The 14,025-nt window shown below is 44.2% G+C and overlaps 1 protein-coding gene across 1 annotated transcript in view; it reads left to right on the top strand.

Moving 5' to 3' along the window:
* Window positions 1–14,025, top strand: part of ZNF292 (zinc finger protein 292) — a 520,431-nt gene that overhangs the window by 440,617 nt on the left and 65,789 nt on the right. The window lies entirely within an intron of this gene.

Genomic DNA, 14,025 nt, shown 5'->3' with positions numbered 1-14,025 from the left:
GCAAGACCCTCTCCTAAAGAGTCCCAAACACCTTCCTGTAGAGCTTCCTAATTGTCTCTAAATACACAGTAAACTACGCAACTTTAATGAACACACACACGCATTTGCCTTTCTTGGCTTTCTCCCTATGTCCTTGTGAAATTCCCTGATGTTCACATCCTCCCAGCAGGCCCTCCTCTCCTCCCATTGTATGTCTCCCCTATCCTGTATCTGCAAACACCCACAGGCAGGGAGCTAGAGGGCAGATTATAGGAGCTAGATGTCTTGCTCTGTGCTTGCAGCATGAAAAGCAACAGGAAGTGGGGGAGAAGTGAACAGCAGGAGTAGATGCAAAGTGGCAGGGGATATGTGCTACTACCCAGATTTACACTATTTTGAACTTTCCAACACTGAAAAATTTTGGAAAATGCATTTTTACAATTAAATGAGTTTCTGGAGGAATATGCTGTTTTAGATTTAAAAATATTATTAAATACTGAGAACACAAAGGTACTTATATGGTCTTCATATATTCTCAGACTGAGACCATACTCATTAATCTGAGTGACTGATATTCAAGCAATGTGCGTCATTTTGTGTAATCTGTTTCCCGTATCATTTTTAAAAATTTTGTAGCAGATAAAAACTTATTTGATAGAGAATATCTTTCTTTCTAATCTCCTCACAGTCTGCCCAACACTAGCAGTGTTTCGATATTTCAAGTAGTTAAGCATAGCCAGGATGTTGGCAGGAGTCTAACTTAACTACTTGAAATATCGAAACACTGCTACAGTGTCGGGCGGGCTTTCTTTGATGTTCTCTTCTGTCAGATAAGTGTTTTTATCTGTAACAAAAAAAAATTTAAAAACAGATACAGGTGACCAATTGATTATAGCTTGAATGTCAATCACTCTTAATTGCAGTCAGTGTCTGTGAATATATGAAGGTCACAAACATAAATTCAGTATCGATTGGATTATAACTACCCTTGTATTCTCAGTATTTATTCAAGGTAAATTCTTTGATACTTGATACTCACCTACTGCAGGACTTCCCAACCTTTTTGGGAGCATGGACCCTTTTTTAACTTCCAAAATTTTAACAAACCCCCACATGCTTTTCATTTTTACCTGCAGTAATATGTCATATATAGAAAAGTTATTAATGTAACCAATATATGCACCTCAGACTCATACATAATATATAAAGCTTATTAAATAATGCTCATTGATATGAATGGAATTCATATAATTGCAAAGCACAGCAGTAAATGTGCAAGAATGTACTCGTATTCAATAACTTGTGGTATAACGGGCAGCCACCAGTTGGATTTGTCTGGATCTGGACTGACTGGGGGAATGAACTGGTGGCGGGAGAGAGATAGGCAGGGTGGGAGAGAGAGATGGACTGGTGAAGAGAGAGATTGGTGGAAATGGAGTGGTGGAGAAAGAGAGAGACTAATAGGTACTGGTAGAGAGAGGACAACAAGACTAACTGGTGGAAATGACTTGATAGAGAAAAATTGATGGGGATAGAGAGGTGACGGGAGATAGAGACTGGGAATTGGACTGTGGAGGAAAACAGAGACAGACTGGTAGGGATGAGAGCACAGCTGGCAGAAATGGACTGGTGGAAGGAGAGTGACTGGCAGGGATGAATTTATGGAGGGAGAGAGCGTGAGTGGTGGAGTGAAGAGGGGTTGGGATGGACACTGGAGCAAAGACAAAGTGAGAGTCTGAGAGAGGCCCACATCACTAAAAGGGAGATGTGGAAGAGAGGTTTGGTGCAAATTCTCTCCCCCTCCTACAGCAAGATCTTTTTTTTTAATTACTGTTACAATTTTTGAACAAAATCACCTGACACTGGGAAACCTGCCCTTTCAGTGGAGGCTTTTGAGGTGGAAATGGAGTGTCAGGTGTGCCTGGTGGTGGAACACGCTTTGCATAACGGGGAGACTGTGCTACTGATGCCAGTGCCTTCACCAACTCCAGTGTCATCGCCGGTGTCCATACCAATTCCTGCGCCGGTGTCTATGCCTGTAGTGTCTGGATTCCAGCCACAGTTGGATCACCTCGACGTCCTCCACTGTATCCTCCCAACACAATTGTTGCCGGTGCTCCATGATTCCATCCGAGCCAGTCCTTGTCGGGGTCTCCTCCAGGGATGAGGGACAAGTCTGTGCCTTCCGCACCATTGAATCCCCCCATGTTGCCAGAACCAGTGCCTTGAAGTCCCCCTTTTGCCCCAGGTCCCTCAGTGCCTCCGCCTCAGGATGTGCCCACTGCTCCCCGGCCTCCCCTTCCGGGCGGCCTCGATGAGCCTGAGGACCCTTCTGACCCTTGGGGAAGGGGATACCTCCGATACTTCGGTGGATTCCAATGGCCTTCCATTGGAACCCTCTTCCTCGGAGGGGTGGCATCAGGCCCCACCGTGAGACCTGACCATCGCAGGATTTGTCTGGGCTATGGCTGAAGCCATACCTTTCCAACTTATGACAGAAGAAGATGCCTGCCACAAAATGGTGGAGATTCTCCAGTTTGTGGATACCCCGAAGGAAGTGATGGTGGTCCTCATCCATGAGATTCTCCGGGAACTGCTCCTTCAACTTTGGGAACAACCCCTCTCCGTGGGCCTGGTGAACTGGAAGGCTGATGGGGTGAATCTCATGCAGCAGACTGGGCTTTGATAAGCGCTTGCTTCCCCACCAATCTGTGGTGGTAGAGTCTGCGCTGAAGAAAGCAAAGAGGTCGAAGACTCATGCCTCGGCCCTGCGTGCCAAGGAGAAAAGGGCATGGGATGCCATGGGTAGGAGAGTGTTCCAGGGCTCTATGTTGTTGGCCCGTATCACTTCCTACTTGCAGTACATGACCCAGTACACTTGTAACTTCTGGAAGCAAGTTCAGGAGGTTGTGGATGGCCTTGCCCAGCAACTTCAAGAAGCCCATATGACTAATGTCCACCAGGGCCTCAAGTGTGGGAGGCACGAAGTGTGTGCTGCCTGCAACATCTTCGAGATGGCATCTCACAAGGTGTCTTGCTTGGTTCCGTGCCTTAAACATTTGCCCTAAGGTTCAGGACTGGCTGGCTGCCTTGCCTTGTACCGGGGATAACCATTTTGGTGACAAGGAGAAGGATGAGGTCGCACAGCTGAAGGATCAACATGAGACCCTCCAGCAGTAGTCAGCTACTGCCTCAGCCTCTCCTTTGGCTTCCAAGAGGTTTTCCCAGCCTGGGCCAAGGAGGCCCTTCTACAGGCAACAGAAGTACTACCCTCCTGCCCCTTGCTCTTAACCACAGCAGGCAAGCGCTAGGGACAGATCTCATCAGCCATGGGGTCCCAAGCCCCAGCCAGTGACCCAGGCTAGCCGTGCTATAGGGTTTTCACTGGCTGCGAGGGAGCATAAGCCAGTGCCAGTAGACCTGCCGGTCGGGGGCTGGCTCCACTTCTTTTCGGACCGGTGGCCATCCATGACTTCGGATCAGTGTGTCCTGTCCATCATCCGGCATGGCTACAGGCTGAATCTCGTGGCTGTTCCACCGGATTCTCCCCCGTGCCCACTTTGGGGTCCTATCTCACATCCAGACTTGCTCGTAGTGGAGCTCTTTGCCCTTCTAATGGCCAGGGCAGTAGACCTCGTTCCTCAGGAGCAACAGGAGCAGGGGTTTTACTCCCATTTTTTTTTTTATCCGAAAGAAAACAGGAGGCCTCTGTCCATTCTCGATCTGCGAGCCTTGAACAGGTGTCTCAAAAGAGAAAAGTTCAAGATGGTATCCTTGGGCACCCTGATTCCCCTCTTCCAAAGAGGGGACTGGCTTTGCTCCCACGACCTGAAAGATGCTTACACCCACATCGAGATCTCTCCCAGTCGTTGGAAGTATCTCTGTTTTGTGGTGAGCTGTCGGCATTTTCATAAGAAAATGCCATACTGGGTCAGACCAAGGGTCCATCAAGCCCAGCATCCTGTTTCCAACAGTGGCCAATCCAGGCCATAAGAACCTGGCAAGTACCCAAAAAATAAGTCTATTCCATGTTACCATTGCTAATGGCAGTGGCTGTTCTCTAAGTGAACTTAATAGCAGGTAATGGACTTCTCCTCCAAGAACTTATCCAATCCTTTTTTAAACACAGCTATACTAACTGCACTAACCACATCCTCTGGCAACAAATTCCAGAGTTTAATTGTGCGTTGAGTAAAAAAGAACTTTCTCCGATTAGTTTTAAATGTGCCACATGCTAACTTCATGGCGTGCCCCCTAGTCTTTCTACTATCTGAAAGAGTAAATAACCGATTCACATCTACCGTTTCTAGACCTCTCATGATTTTAAACACCTCAATCATATCCCCCCTCAGTCGTCTCTTCTCCAGGCTGAAAAGTCCTAACCTCTTTAGTCTTTCCTCATAGGGGAGTTGTTCCATTCCCCTTATCATTTTGGTAGCCCTTCTCTGTACCTTCTCCATCGCAATTATATCTTTTTTGAGATACGGCGACCAGAATTGTACACAGTATTCAAGGTGCGGTCTCACCATGGAGCGATACAGAGGCATTATGACATTTTCCGTTTTATTCACCATTCCCTTTCTAATAATTCCCAACATTCTGTTTGCTTTTTTGACTGCCACAGCACACTGAACCGACGATTTCAATGTGCTATCCACTATGACACCTAGATCTCTTTCTTGGGTTGTAGCACCTAATATGGAACCCAACATTGTGTAATTATAGCATGGGTTATTTTTCCCTATATGCATCACCTTGCACTTATCCACATTAAATTTCATCTGCCATTTGGATGCCCAATTTTCCAGTCTCGCAAGGTCTTCCTGCAATTTGTCACAATCTGCTTGTGATTTAACTACTCTGAACAATTTTGTGTCATCTGCAAATTTGATTCTCACTCGTCGTATTTCTTTCCAGATCATTTATAAATATATTGAAAAGTAAGGGTCCCAATACAGATCCCTGAGGCACTCCACTGTCCACTCCCTTCCACTGAGAAAATTGTCCATTTAATCCTACTCGCTGTTTCTTGTCTTTTAGCCAGTTTGCAATCCACGAAAGGACATCGCCACCTATCCCATGACTTTTACTTTTCCTAGAAGCCTCTCATGAGGAACTTTGTCAAACGCCTTCTGAAAATCCAAGTATACTATATCTACCGGTATAGTGTGCTCGTGCTAGCAGTTGGAGACTGATCTGACGTCAGCACGGGTACATATACCCCCACAGGAAGTGAAGCAACTCAGTAATTTCCATCTCCAAAGCAGTTTGGAGCGCCTGCACGCTCGCTGAGCGTGTTTTCCAAATCTACTTTCTATTTTCTACTTTCTACTTTACAAATTTCTCAGAAGACGAGCCCCGCACTCCTGCGGTGATACCCTCTGGTCCCTCCCCCAGTTGAGTTTCCGGGGTGATTTCCGCAATCCCTTGGAGGTCTACGCCTCGGTCCAGTGGCCGAATCGCGGTAGGGATCTAGCCCCCGAGCGAGAAGGGCTTGGGCCTGGCTGAGAGGGCCTCGGTCCCGGCGTGGATTTAGCCCCGAGCGAGACGAGTTCGGCGGCTTAGAGGCAGCGGGTGCATTTCCTCAAGCTCGGCAGTGACGGTATTTACCCTCTCCCCCCGCAGCCGGAGACTGCCCGGGTTACAGCCGGGAAGCGCCGAGGATCAGGTAAGGCATACATCTTACTTTTTGGTCTCCGAGGTACGAGGATCGGCGGCATTGCCTGCATGTGGCACGCCGTGGAGTTCGCCATTTTGTCTGCCTTGTTCAGGTAGTGAGTGCATATTGTATATTATTGAGCGCATATTGTATATTATTGAGCGCATATTGCTGACTGCATATTATTGAGCGCATATTGTATATTATTGAGCGCATATTGGCAGCATAAGCGCCGGCGCTCTGCATTCGCAAGACGCGATGGAACATTTAAACGCCCCGGCGTCCCCAGAAGCGGCACCTCCTGATTCCAGCGTGAAAGCTCTCGGCCTCTGCTCAGCGTGCCAGCTTAGAGCCACGCAGAGCGAGGAGCCTGGGATGGGTAGTCAACCTAAACAAGAGCTGCCTACAGCCTTCTCAATCACTAGAATACCTGGGAGTCCAGTTCAACACCCAGGCAGACAAAGTCAGCCTCACCACCAAGAGAAGGTTAAAACTCCAGACGCGTCTACGGTCCTTGATGGGAGCCAGCCGGCCCATAGCTTGGGACTATCTGCAGGTTCTCGGTCTCATGGCATCCACCCTGGAAGTGGTACCCTGGGCGCGGGCCCATATGAGACCGCTACAACGCTCCCTCCTCTCTTGATGGAGCCCATGCTTCCGGAATTACTCCGTGCATCTACCTCTACCAGCCAGACTGCGGACTCAGCTACGGTGGTGGTTGCAGTCCAACCACACGAGCAGGGGGTCGAAGATTCCTCCCCCACGTGGACTCTGCTCACCACAGATGCCAGCCTGAGCAGATGGGGAGCACACTGCGAGGAGCTCACCGCCCAAGGGCAGTGGAACAGAGAAGAGTCGGGGTGGAACATCAACCGTCTAGAGGCACAGGCAGTCCGATTAGCCTGCCTGCGATTTGCTCACAGACTGAGGAACAGAGCAGTCAGAGTGATGTCTGACAACGCCACCATGGTGGCATACATCAACCGACAGGGCGGAACCAGAAGCCAACAGGTGTCCCTAGAGATAGCCCCGCTGATGGCTTGGGCAGAGGCGAATCTCCAGGACATCTCCGCCGTCCACATCGCCGGGAAGGACAACACCACGGCAGACTTCCTCAGCAGAGAAAGCCTAAACCCGGGGGAATGGCAGCTGTCGCCCACAGCTTTCCAGATGATTGTGGATCAGTGGGGGACGCCGGGCATGGACCTACTAGCGGACAGGTCCAACGCTCAAGTACCCAGGTATTTCAGCCACAGGCGGGATCCTCTATCCCAGGGGATCGATGTCCTGGTACAGCCATGGCCTCAGGGGTTCCTGCTATATGCTTTTCCTCCATGGCCCCTGCTGGGCGCCATTATACACAAGATTCAGCGGCGCAGAGGACAAGTTCTTCTAGTGGCCCCGGACTGGCCAAGAAGACCCTGGTACGCAGACATGAGAAGACTACTGGCAGGGAATCCACTGCCACTGCCTCCACACAGGGACCTGCTGCGGCAAGGTCCCATCCTCCATGAGGATCCAGCTCAATTATCTCTTACGGTCTGGCCATTGAGAGGGCTAGACTGAAAAAAAGAGGATACTCGGGGCCGGTAATAGATACACTCCTCCGAGCACGCAAGTTCTCCACATCACTAACATATATACGGATCTGGAGAGTATTTGAAGCCTGGTGCGAATCTCACTGCACCAATCCACATGCCGCTAAACTCCCTATCATTTTGGATTTCCTGCAAGATGGACTTCAGAAGGGTCTGTCCCTCAATTCCATCAAGGTTCAGGTGGCAGCGCTATCCTGCTTCAATCCCCGGAGTGACGGCAACAGCATTGCCACACACCCAGACGTTTCACGTTTCCTGAAAGGAGTCAAACACATTCGCCTGCCACTGAAGTGGCTATTGCCCTTGTGGAACCTCAACCTAGTTTTGGAATTCCTAGCGGGACCTGCCTTCAGACCCCATCGAGGCCTGTCCCTCCGTTTGTTGACCTTGAAGATGGTGTTCCTGCTGGCCGTATGCTCAGCACGCCGCATCTCAGAGCTACAGGTGCTGTCCTGCCGTGATCCGTTTCTCCGAATCACTCCAGAGGCTATCCATCTTCGCACGGTTCCTTCCTTCTTACCCAAAGTAGTCTCACACTTCCACCTCAACCAAACCATATCCTTGCCCACCACGGAAGGTTTGAAGAAGTCTGAAGAAGGTCGAATACTGCGCCATCTCGACATCGGCAGGCTACTGTCCAGATACCTGGAAATGTCAGAAGCAGTACGAAAGACGGACCACCTGTTCGTCCTTCACAGCGGGAAGAAGCAAAGGGAAGCGGCCTCACGGGCAACCATTGCCCGCTGGATCAAAGAAGTTATCAAGGCAGCCTACGTAGAGGCGGGAAAACCACCACCTCTACGGGTCAAGGCTTACTCTACCAGAGCGCAAGCGGCCTCTTCGGCAGAAACTAGGATGCTGTCGCCTGAAGAGATATGTAAAGCCGCAACGTGGTCCTCCATCCATACCTTCTCCAGATTCTACCGTCTGGACGTCCAGGCCAGGGAGGAGACAGCATTTGCGAGGGCAATCCTGAACGGACCTCGGGCAGCCTCCCACCCAGTCCGGGAGTAGCTTTTGTACATCCCACTTGTTTTGAGTCCATCTGCTACACGCTAGGAAATGTAGAGATTACTTACCTGATAATCTCGTTTTTCTTAATGTATGCAGATGGACTCAGCATCCCGCCCGGCTGCCGGCATACATGGGGATTCACCGACTCACGGTAAGCCATGTTTCTTATAATAGGCCATCCATCCTGTCGGGTGTCGACGCCTTCCGGTTGAGAACACTGGCGGTCTCCAGCTACTATCAATCGGTCAGGGTAATCCTGTTCATTTAATCGATCGGTTAGCTACACATATATCCATACAGCTTTTGCAAGGAAGATTACTGAATTGCTGCACTTCCTGCGGGGGTATATGTACCCGTGCTGACGTCAGATCAGTCTCCAACTGCTAGCACGAGCACACTATACCCACTTGTTTTGAGTCCATCTGCATACACTAAGGAAAACGAGATTATCAGGTAAGTAATCTCTACATTCCTCTCCAAGGGCGAGTAAAGGTACACTCCGTAAGAGCAATGTCAACCTCAGTAGCACACTTTCGTTCAGTGCCAATCCTTGACATATGTAAAGCAGCAACATGGACTTCTCTTCACACTTTTGCAGCTCATTACTGCTGGGACAAGCAGGGAAGACAAGATTCTGTCTATGGGCAATCTGTCTTAAAGAACTTGTTTCCAGTATAATCCCAACTCCTTCTACAACCAATCTGCTGTGATCTTCGGCTGACTCATTTCCACAACAACACATCACTGTTGCCTTCATATAAAATGACTCATCCTCTAGCTTGCTAATCACCCATATGTGAGGACTAGCATCCTGCTTGTCCTGGGATAAAGCAAAATTGCTTACCTTGTAATGGGTGTTATCCCAGGACAGCAAGATGTAGTCCTCATGAAACCCACCCGCCACCCCGCGGAGTTGGGCCTCATATATTTTTGTAATTTTATTTTTGCTAACGCTTATTGCTACATACGAGACTGAAGTGAGACCCCTGTGGCAGAGAATATCATGGCATGCTGGGCATGCTCAGTAGCCTCAGGCTGCCAGTCAGAAGTTTCTAGAAACTTTGACAGAAGTTTTTCCCACACTAGGGCTCCGTTACTGATGTCACCCATATGTGAGGACTACATCCTGCTGTCCTGGGATAACACCCATTACAAGGTAAGCAATTTTGCTTTTCTTCAGTTTCTAATATAACAGATGCCCTATCAGGATTAGGCCTTATCAAACTAATTAACAATCCTACTCACAAATATGGTAGCACTTTAGACCAAGTCTTTTACAATCCATCTTGCTTCAATTTGTTACTATCACTTTCTGATTACGATAATAGGAAATACCAAACACCCTCAAAACTACTTCAAATCTAGTTTCAATAATAAACCTCTACCAAGATGCAAAAGAGTCTATCCAGATTTATTCTTTGAATCCATATTGCTGAGCATTAACTCAAACCCTCATAAAGATCCTGATTCTATGCTACTTTACTGGAACTCTACTAATGAAAATAGTTTAAATACTCTAGCTTCTTTGACGCCTTGCAAGAATTCATCTAAGTCAAACTCACCTCTTGGTATACCAAATCTTTATGTCAAATGAAACATAAACTACGAAACTTGGAACTCCGTTGGCACAAGAATCCATTACCTACACGTAAACAAGCTTATTACACCTACCTGCACACCTGTAAAAGAGAAATTGACCGTGCTAAAAAAAAGTTTATGCTTCAAAAATCCACACAGCCAACGGAAATCCTCATACTCTGTTCAGTATTGTAAAATCTTACATCCACACCTCAAAACTCATCCATACACTATACCAACAACTTCTGCAATAAAATAGCTCAACACTTCAAAGGTAAAATAGAAAATATTTCATCTGATTTCGCATCACTGCCACTTCCAGTACCTAACCTACCTTGAGCGATCAGTTCTTTTTCTGATTTCAATATGACAAATTCCGATACTATAACCCATATGCTAACAAAATCCAAAGCCTCTAATAGTCCTTTTAATCCCTGTCCCAGATATTTACTTCAAAACATTAAAGAACACATCTCTCCATCAATAACTGACATAGTCAATTCATCCCTTGCTCAAGGGTCTTTTCCTTCTATTCTGAAACAAACATAAATTCTACCAATTCCTAAAAAGAAAAATCAAGACCCTTTTGACATTTCCAATATCATCCTATTGCCGCACTCCCTTCAATAGCTAAGATTGAATCTGTTGTACTCGGCTCTCTGATTACATATACGGTAATATTTGACATCCTAATCCTAATAATATCAGAGCATCTAAACGTCAACTTCGAAAGAAAGAAAAAGAATGGAGACGAAACAAAACTCCAACCACCCTAAATAAATATCGAACATACCTAGCCCAATATAAGCTTATTATCAACAATGCAAAAAAAGATTATTTCTCAAAAAAAATCATTAAATTCCACCACAACCCTAGAATGCTCTTATCAATAGTGCAGAAGCTCACAAAAATAACTCTAAAAACTACTTGTACTTCACACAACAGTGATGATTTTGCAGAATTCTTCAATAATAAAATTTTAAACTTAATACAATCAAACCTCAATGTTAATACCCAATCTGTATCTCTGAACAAAAAAGCAAAATCAAAATGGACTCTTTTTGACACCTCTTCCACTATCCAAATCCAATCAATTATCAAAAAAATGAACCCGGCTAGCCATCCTTTAGATAGCATCCATATTACAAGCCTAAAGAATATTGAATCTACTATTACAAATACAATCACAAAGATCATCAACCTATCTCTTACTGAAGGTTCATACCCAAATTCTCTTAAGTCAGTTATAATAAAACCTATCCTAAAAAAGACCAACCTTGACCCAAATGCACTATCAAATTACCGCCCAATTTCAAACCTTCCCTTCATTGCCAAAATAATAGAAAAAATAGTTCACTCACAACTTGATGAATACTTGAATCAAACAATATATTATCTCCAAACCAATATGGTTTTAGAAAAAACCTCAATACCAAGATGCTCCTTCTTTCATTAAATGATACCATATTAAGAGGTTTTGACAATGAAAAACAATACTTACTTGTATTACTTGACCTCTCTGCAGCATTCGATACTATAAATCATCAAATACTTCTAGATCGATTATCAGAAATTGGTCTAGCTGGCAATACTCTACAATGGTTCACATCATTTTTTAACAGGAGCTACCAAGTCTCATTCAATAATAACGTATCAAAGAAAATTGTCCTCAAAACTGGAGTACCACAAGGATCTGCATTATCTGCCCCTCTCTTTAATATTTACCTTTTACTAATCTGCCAACTACTAGATGATCTTCAAATAACATACTACCTCTATGCAGATGATATACAACTTCTTATTCCTATAAAAAAAAATCCATTGATGAAACTTACAAAGATACTTCCATGATTCTTGATGCACTAAAACAACTCTTTTCAAATTTAAAACTAATAATCAATAGTGATAAAACTGAATTAATTATCATGAACAAAAAACCAACTTAATTTCACCACCTCAATTCACCACTACCAATCAAATCAACTTTATTTCCCCTGTCAATCACGCCAGAAATCTTGGAATTATCATGGATAGGAACCTATACTACAATATACACATAACTAAAATCAGAGAAGGATATCATAAGCTCCTAGTTCTCAGACATTTAAAACCTTTTTTAAATTCAATGGACTTCAGAACCGTCTTGCAACTTATAATTTTCTCAACAATAGACTACTGTAATTCTCTTCTGATTGGCCTTCCATCAACAAGCATCAAACCTCTGCAGATTCTTCAGAATTCAGCAGCTAGAATTTTAACAGGAACAAAAAAATATGTTCACATCACCCCAATACTAATGTCGCTTCATTGGCTTCCTGTTAAATCTCGAATAGATTATAAGATCCTGATCATCACTCACAAATTAATACATGCTGATCATCATAAACATACTGGTTTAAAAATCACTCCACAAATTACCAGAACAAATCTTCGATCTAACAACACTTCTTGTCTAAAAATTCCTCCCATTAAAGATGCTAGACTATCAACTACTAGAAACAGAGCATTCTCCATTGCTTCCCCAAAAAAATGGAACACTCTACCACCTTATTTAAGAACTCAATCTAACATCAAAAAGTTCAAGAAGGACCTAAAAACTTCCCTCTTCCATACAGTCTACATCAATGATCATCCTTAACAGCAATCCATCTACAAACAATTCAACCATTCAAACCCAAACAAGAACAAAACAGTAACTACAACTGGCATCAACCTTAAGTATTACAATTTCAGAAATGTAATATGAAGCCCTCCTTTAAGATGAATTAATACTATTTTTGTTACTTTCCTTTTTACATCTTTCCCTTCTCCCCCTCTTTCACCCCACCATCCTCCTCTACCTATCATTTCACTATTGTTATTGTTTTCTTCTTTTGCAACTATGTATAATTTATCTGATTGTTTTGATTCTGTAAACCGTTATGATAGCTAAACCAAATGGCGGTATATAAAAACGAATAAATAAATAAATAAATACAGTTTCAGAAAGGGATATAACAGCGAATCCCTTCTTATATCATCTTTCGACACAATACGCAGAGGTTTCGATACCAGCACGGATTATATTCTGGTACTTTTAAACATTTCAGCCGCATTTGATACTTTAGATCACGAAATCCTCCTCTCAAATCTTGAACACATAGGTATATCCGGTTCTGCTCTACAATGGTTCCAATCTTTCCTGGTTAACTGTCCGCAGAGAGTCACTCTAGGCATTGCCAACTCCAGTTGGTAGTATACTAATTCAAGGCTCATCGTTATCCGCCATTCTTTTCAATATATACCTCTTACCACTTTGCCATTTCCTCTCTGGTCTTGAGTTGAACAAAATTTATGCGGACAATATACAGTTTATAATTCTAATTTCAGATTCATGGAGCAAAACTTTATCACTTCTGCAACTTTACTTAAGAACAATAAAAATTTGGTTATCGCACAATAGATTAAAACTAAACACATCAAAAACAGAATAGATTTTCTTATCTACTGTTCCAGATTCAACACACTGTCCTCCAGATAAGTTCATCTTTGAAAATCATACAGTTCCTATAACTGTACTAGAAATCTAGATTTATTCATACTCAAAGCTTTCTATGTCAAATATTTCTGCAATTGTAAAAAAAAATCCTTTTACAAATTACAGATTCTAAAAAACCTCAAACCTCTTCTATTTCCCTTGATTTTCGTTTCGTAGTTCAAGCATTAATATTATCAGGCCTCAATTACTGCAACTTACTGTATCTAGGACTCCCGACCACGACTATTCATCCTCTTCAGCTCATTCAGACCTCAGCCGCTCATTTACTATATAACATACCTTGCAAAGATCATATTACACCAACGCTGCAGTTTCTGCATTGGCTAACAATATATCGTATTCATTACAAAATCCTCATTATAATACACAACTTAATCTACAATCCTTCAACAGTCTGACTATGCTCAATGCTAAGACTACAAACCATCTCATCAGTTACGTTCAATGGACAAATGCATTCTTGAAGTTCCTACAATAAAGACAGTAAGACTGGATCTGACCCGTAAGTGCGCATTTTCAGTCGCTGGTACGGTTTTATGGAACTCTCTACCAGAAGACATCCATCTCATATCCAATGTCAAAGAATTTAAAAAAGCTCTAAAAATCTATTTTTGCATTATTGCTTACAACATCACATAGTTACAGTTTCATGTCTTCTT

Source organism: Rhinatrema bivittatum, chromosome 3, assembly GCF_901001135.1.
Source record: "Rhinatrema bivittatum chromosome 3, aRhiBiv1.1, whole genome shotgun sequence".
In the NCBI taxonomy this organism is placed as follows: Eukaryota; Metazoa; Chordata; class Amphibia; order Gymnophiona; family Rhinatrematidae; genus Rhinatrema; species Rhinatrema bivittatum.
This window is presented reverse-complemented; position numbering and strand designations above follow the sequence as displayed.